Source organism: Lactuca virosa, chromosome 8 (genome assembly GCF_052849685.1).
Source record: "Lactuca virosa cultivar CGN04683 chromosome 8, Lactuca_virosa_CGN04683_v6, whole genome shotgun sequence".
NCBI lineage: Eukaryota > Viridiplantae > Streptophyta > Magnoliopsida > Asterales > Asteraceae > Lactuca > Lactuca virosa.
Genome location: NC_136433.1, coordinates 85,703,537 through 85,710,903, shown reverse-complemented (window position 1 = coordinate 85,710,903; position 7,367 = coordinate 85,703,537).

The window sequence follows — 7,367 nt, the reverse complement described above, 5'->3', positions numbered from 1 at the left end:
TGACTTGTTTTGGAACACCCTGGCAATAAGGAAGATTTCTTCCGGATTCATACAAGGAAAGTCTGCCTGGGTGCGGATGTAGTCATGCTCCCTTCTGGTGAGGGTATACTAGATGTAGTCAGCCTTCATAAATTTCCTGACTTTGTAGTTCTTGACTGCGGATGGCTGTCGTTAGACCATATGTTTTCAATGGAGGAGGCATGTTTAGCATGAAAAAGACTAAGTCTCTCAAACTCCATTGGCAGTCTCTTGTGATCTGGAGGGCTTTGGTCAAACTGCTCAAATACAGTGAAGTACTTGGCATTTGGAGAAATTGGTATATCCCAGTATCCATCAGCAGGGGGTTCAGCATAAGTGAGGTGCGGTCTGTAATCTTCGTCTAGGAGCCTGCGGTGCGGATTGATCCAAGAATTGATCAAGGACTCATCCATCATGGTGTCAAACCCGCATTCTCTCCAAATTAACTCTGCCAGCTTGGCTGCTTTCCAATCATGCTTCCTTTGAGCGGTGGCAGGGGAGTCTGTGGTGCTTGGAGAAGACATGTTTTCAGCCAAGTTCTTGAAGTGCGGAGGAGTCTCTGGCTTTTTGGGAGTATCTTTTGGAGGTGAAGTGTGAGGAGATGGAGTATGTTGAGATGGTTGCGGTGGTGTGGGAATTTTTTCAGTGATGATGGGGGGACTCTGATGAATAGAAGTATCTGAGTGATGGACTTCTTGTTCTTCATCACTTCCCCCTCTTGAGGGATGCAACCCCGGTGCTTCCTCAAGCCATTGCTTAAGTCCATCCACCTTGTTGAAGACTTCTTGGAACTGAGCTTTGAGAGCTTCTGCCAAATGTTGGTTGTTTGGAGTGGAGAAGCTGAAGAGCAACTTGTGGATTTCTTTGGTGAGCTGGAGGATCTCAGGGCCATGGAAGTTGGATGAAAGGGATTTCTGCAGTCTGTTGATGGTTGCTTGAAGAACAGAGATAGTGGACTCATAAGCAGTATGAGTCTCATCTATCAATTTCTGAGACTGAGAAGCTTGATCCGCGATGGCTGCTTGAAGATCCGTTTTGATTGCGGTCACCTCCGTGATGAGGCGTTCCGCTGCAGCCATGAAGTCCTTGTGGTCAGCCTTGCGGTTATTGTCAAGGGACCGGATCCCCATCTCTACTTTGAGAGAGATTCGTTCAGCAGCCATGCGTTCCCTTGTTTCCAGACGCTCTATTCTTTCAATCAGTGACTGTGGTCCTGGAGTGTCTTCAGGTTGCGGTTGAGTAGGCTGGACCGCAGCCAAGATCTGATCGATTTTGGCTTGAAGGCTCATGAACTCCTTCCGGGTGACAACATTCTTCTTGTTTTTCTTCTTCTCTTTAGGCTTGGAAGACGAATGTTGAGAACCGCTGGACTCCTCTTCTTCAAACATCATGAGGTCATCATCAGAAGGGCTTGGCTTGTTTACTTCTTGGATGTCTTCATCATCAAGACCGAAGGTGGGAGCTGAACTGAGTTCGATTGCAGGTTCTTCGTCTTGTGATGGATTGACTGTAGGAGTGGGAGATGGAATGGGAGTTGGAGTAGGAGGAACTTTGGAGGTACCTGCGGCTGCACCTGAAGCTTGAGCTTTTGAAATTGTTTCAGCCATCTGATCCATCCAGTTCTGAATTTTTTGAATGGTGGCTACGGTACTGGCATTGCTGATGGCATTTGCCTAATATCTAGCCACGGACTGGATCTCCTGTTCTTTCTGTTGTTGCTGCTTGATTTGTTGTTACTTGCGGGCTTGGAAAGCCCTTTGGAACGCAGCATACTTCTTCTTGTCTGACTCAGTTACCGGATTGTACTGTAACCAAGAGTCATTGGATGCATCACCGTCAAATCCTTCAAAGCGCACCGAAGTGTCCTTCGGGTCCACGGATCCTTGCACATTTGTGCTCACCGTGCCTAAACCACCTGTAAAGGATGAAAGCAGAGTAGGATTTCCTGAGCTTCCTCGGTCTCCTTGACCCGTGGTCAAGTGTGGCCTCTGCTCAGTTCTGGCATGGGCGAAAGAAGTGCCCTGCGGGTGGGAAGGTGTTTGTAGTGTTTGGGTGACAGAAAGAAGAATGGAGCGCAACTCCTCTGGTGAAAAGAAATGCAGTCGGGAAGCCCTGGAGACCTTAGGGCGTGAACCAGTGTCGTCCTCTTGGGAGTGCACTGTGGGGGAGTCTCCACGTAGTTGAGAATCAGACTCACTTTCTGAGTCTGACTGGAAAATGATGGTGGTGTCGAATGGGTGTGCGGGCACCCCAAGGACTACTGGAGCCTGTTGAGAGGCTTCAGCATCGGTCCGGTCACGCATATGGATAGTGGTATCGGTTGTTTTCCTTTTCTTGAAGATAGAGATTGGATGCCTATCCTCATCTGAATCACTGCTAGATATGATTGGGGCAGGTTTTGTTTTGCGTTTCTTGGTGGGTGCGGTTCGTTTAGGAGCATCCTTCTTGGGTGTTCTTTGTTTCTTGGTTGCCAACTGCTTTCTTCTTTGAGAAAGATTGGATAGTGTAGTGGAAGAGGGGACCGCGGTACCCTCAGGGATAATGGCTGCGGATGGAAGAGGCGGGGTAGGAGGGTATGGGGCAATACCTTCCGTAGCCTCAATGTGGTCTGAGACATCAGCAGTCTCAAGACCAAGAGAAGAAAGGATATGAGTAGGGAGTCTGCGGATCGGTCCAAATATCGTTTGATCAGAAGAAGGGTTGTACCTTTTAAGATCCTTAGTGACGAAAAAGTTGATGTCACTACCCATGTCTATTCCAGCATCCGCATGTAAGTCTGAGATGCAAAGTGACCAGAACCGTGCAAATGTGAGCTCGGTTGGGTTCTCCCTTGGGTGCTCTTTGGGAATGTATTGGAGGAAGTCGTCCCAAAGGATTTGTCCATAGTTTACGTCGTGGCCTTTGTAGATGCTCCATACCAATTCCAGTAGCTTCAGTCCATGTTGTCGATGCCTCCAGTTCTGCCAGATAGGCAGCGGATGACAAAATGACACACAAACTGCCATACCGTAGGCAGCTGATTCTTTTTGAACTCACCACTCCCTCGAATTGGTTTCTGATACCCCATCTGGTAGAGTGCGGATGTAACGTCTGCCATTGAAGGTGAGAAAATCTTGATGGAGGGGTGAACCAGAAGATTAATGGCATTTAAGAACTTTTCTTTGGACAAGATGACCAAAGAATCGTTCATGAGATTGAGGTGAACTTCTTGGGGGTTTTCCATTGGGCGATATGCAGAGAATGCACATTTGAATAGAGTAGAAACTGGAACAACGTCTGTAAATGCATCGAATGGACCGAACAGAGGGTGGTTCCTGAGAAACTTGATCATAAGCTTGATGGGAGCATTATATGAATGATGATCTTCAAATATTGCTCTGAAATTACTTGAAGCGATTGTTGGAGAGTCGGAACCTGTTGGATTTACAGAATCTGAAGCCTTGGATTGTTTCTTTGATGCACCTGATTTCACCATTGTTGAAGATTTGAGAGAAGAAAACAGAGTTCTTGAAAGTTTTGAAGGTTTTGAGGAATTTGGGAGAAAGAATCGATATTCAGAAAACGTAAAGTATTGTTGGGGAAGAAGATGGGTTTATAAAGGGGGGTAAAAAGTGTTTAACCCTAGGTAAATGGTAAGGATAGGGTAAAATGTCGATTGGGGTTTTGGGGGAATCAATGAATTTTGGATTAAATCTCAGCCACACATAATTAAAACGGGTTTGAAGAGATTTTGGGAGATTTCCAAAAGGGGTTTTGCATTTAATGTAGAGTCAGACGCATGTCAATACGTCAGGTGATCGTGGGGGTGATGGGAGAGGAAGTTGTAATGGATGGGACGTATTGGGGAGAGGAAAGGACAAATTAAGGATGAGTTTATTGAAAAACGTTCTTTTTGTCATCATCCCTAAAATAGGTCTGATACAAGGATTATTCAGAAAGAGAATGTGACAGTTTCTAAAGAGAATGTTTTTTTTTTGTCTTTAATGTTTAATTTAATGAAGGATCATTAAATAGCACACAAAGATTCAAGAGTTGATAAAACTGTTGAGAAATTATCATGATGATCGCGGATGGAAAATTCATTGCAGTTGGAAACGTCATTGCGGATGGAACTTTCATTTCGGTTGAGAAACGTCATTGCGGATGAACACGGAAAGACTGCAGTGAGAAACTGAGGAAAACACTTGTACAAAGATTAGTAATAACAGACCATAAAGACCCATGAGAGATACGTATGATATATGGTTGCGGTACCTAGACAGCGGTACCAAAACCATCTATCACATGTAATTCTCAGTTAGAACCGCAACGGAGACCAAGGATGGTCTGCGGTAGCTAACAATTCAAAAAGAATTGCGGGTCTGGATTCATCATTCCTAACATTTGCAAGAAGATGTTAAGCTTTGTTGAATCGAGCGCTTTTGTGAACACATCAGCAATCTCTTCATGAGAAGGGACAAAGATGAGTTCAATATTACCTTTTAAGATGTGGTCTTTGATGAAATGATACCGTAGTTCAATGTGCTTAGTCTTGGAGTGCTGAATTGGATTGTGAGAAATAGCAATAGCACTTTCAGAGTCACAATAGATCGGTATCCGCAGCATTCTATACCTGTAGTCCATTAGTTGAGTTTTCATCCAAAGGACTTGAGAGCAACAGCTGGCTGCGGCCACATACTCGGCTTCTGCAGTTGATAGAGAGACATAACTTTGTTTTCTTGAGGACCAGCTGACTAGTCTTTCACCCAAGAATTGACATCCTCCTGAAGTGCTTTTTCGATCGAGCTTGCATCCGACATGATCCGCATCTGTGAAAGTTTGCAGGCTGAAGTCATTGCCTGCGGGGTACCATAGACCAAGAGATTTGCTTCCTTTCAGGTACTGTAGTATCTGTTTGGCTGCGGTCATATGTGAGACTTTTGGGTCAGCCTGATACCTTGCACATACACCAGTTGCAAAGACAATGTCTGGCCTGCTTGCAGTGAGGTACATCAAAGAGCCGATGATGCCTCTATAAGTCTTGTGATCCACAGATTCGCCTGAGGGATCAGCAGAGATCTTATAACCGAAGGCCATGGGGACCTTAGCAGATGAACAGTTGTCCATAGAATATTTCTTCAATAGTTCAGTGGTGTATTTTTATTGATGAATGAATATGCCTTGTGGTACTTGTTTCACTTGAAGACCTAGAAAGAAATTAATCTCTCTATTCATGCTCATTTTGAACTTGTTGGTCATGAGCTTAGCAAATTCATCCACCATGCCTTGATCAGTCGAACCGAAGATGATATCATCCACATATATCTGTACCATCATGAGGTGGTCGCCATTTGCTTTTCTGAATAGTGTGGGATCAATCACTCCTCTCTTGTACCCGGATGAGACAAGGAATTCAGAAAGAGTCTCATACCATGCTCTTGGGGCTTGCTTCAGACCGTAGACTGCCTTTTCAAGCTTGTAGCAGTGGTCTGGGAATTCAACATTTTCAAAGCCTGGAGGTTGCTGAAGATAAACCTCTTCTTTTAGTTCCCCATTGAGAAAGGCACTCTTAACGTCCATTTGGTGTACCTTGACGTTTTTGTGGGCTGCGTATGCTAGAAAGATCCGGATAGCTTCCATGCGTGCTACCGGAGCATACGTTTCATCGTAGTCAATGCCTTCAAGTTGACTATACCCCTTTGCAACTAGCCTTGCCTTGTTTCTGACTACCGCACCAGATTCATCCAACTTATTTTTGAACACCCATCTAGTGCCAACAATGGAGTGACCACGTGGCTTCGGAACGAGCTGCCAAACTTTATTTCTTTGAAATTCTTCAAGCTCTTCTTGCATTGCGGCTATCCAGTCAGGTTCAAGCAATGCTTCTTTGATCGTTCTGGGTTCTACCGAGGACATAAATGTTGCATAGTGGCAGTGATCAGATAGGTCCTTAGAAGATCGAGTCTGGATGCCTACGGATGGGTTCCCAATGATTTGACCTGGTGGGTGGTCTTTCGTCCATACATGAAGACGTGGCAGCAGTTGATCAGCAGCTGCGGTAGAGGGAATATCTTGAATGTCAGAGGAATCTACGGTTGGAGATGACAGTTCCCCCTGGACTTGAGAACATCCTGCTGAGTCATCTTGATCTATTGGAACGGAATTTTCTTGAGCAGTTGGGAGAGGTTCCCCCTGGGTTGTAGATAGGAGTTCCTCTGGAACCTGAGAAGGTTCCCCCTGGACTGCGGATGGGAGAGTGACAATCCTTGGATCAGTTCTCGTGTCGATATTTTCTATGAGTTTATCATCCGAATCCGAAGATACGTTTGATGGTAATGCTTCTCTGCGGACAGGAATTTGAACAACATCAAGTACTGGAACCTCGACGGTTGCGGCTAGATCCGGAGTAGATATTTCCCCCTCAACCGGAGAGGTGGAAGTATTGAGAGAGGCTACTTCAGATAGAGATGGTCCAGAAACATCAGCATGTTGTTGTTGAGCCGCGGGTGACACAAGAACTTCGGATAGTTTCGCCGTTTCAATAGGATCGAAAAGATCCTCAGTTGACTTCAACTAGATTCAAGGGACCTGAAGAGGCAGGAATGTCACTTTCCATGATTGCGGTGGTTTATGAGAACTTTTGGGAAATCGAGAGCGGTTATTCTGAGAACCGAAGTTACGGTTGAATGGAGGTTTGTTGAACTGCTGATTCTTGCGGAAGGAAGGAGGTGGTAGACGGTTGAACTGTTGGCTAACCAGAGCAATAGCCTTCTGAAAATCTTCTTCATCATCATATTCAGAACCCGCTTCGTATGACTGCGGTAGATTGTCATACGAGGAAGGGTAAGGTGACTGCGGTGGAGCTTGTGCTATGAGAGCAAGTGGTCCTCCGAAGTCAGCACAGTCTTTGAGTACGGTGGATTCATGAGCTTGCAGCTCTCCATAGAGCTTGTAAAGTGACAGGGAGTGAATCTTTCTATCGCCTTGGACTATCATCTTGGCCGTAGTCCAATGTCTGCCCAAACCATTAAGAAACTGAAGATTGATTTCATGGTTACTGCGGATGGTGCCCGCATTGGATAACTTGGTGACTATCAGGTTGAACCTTTTGAAGGAGTCTTCCAAACTTTCTCCAGTATGAGCTTTGAAGTTGTTGAACTTGTTGAGTGCGGTAGTAAGCTTCTTATCTTGTGCTTGTTCTGAGCCTTCGTACAGGTTTTTGAGAACATCCCAGATCTCTTCCGCTGATTTGCAATTTATGATAATATCGAAGTTGTCAGGAGCAACTCCGCATGAGATTTCATAAAAAGCAACAGCATCATTTTCCATTTTATCGAGATCATCCTTGGTGGGACGGCTCATGGCTGGTT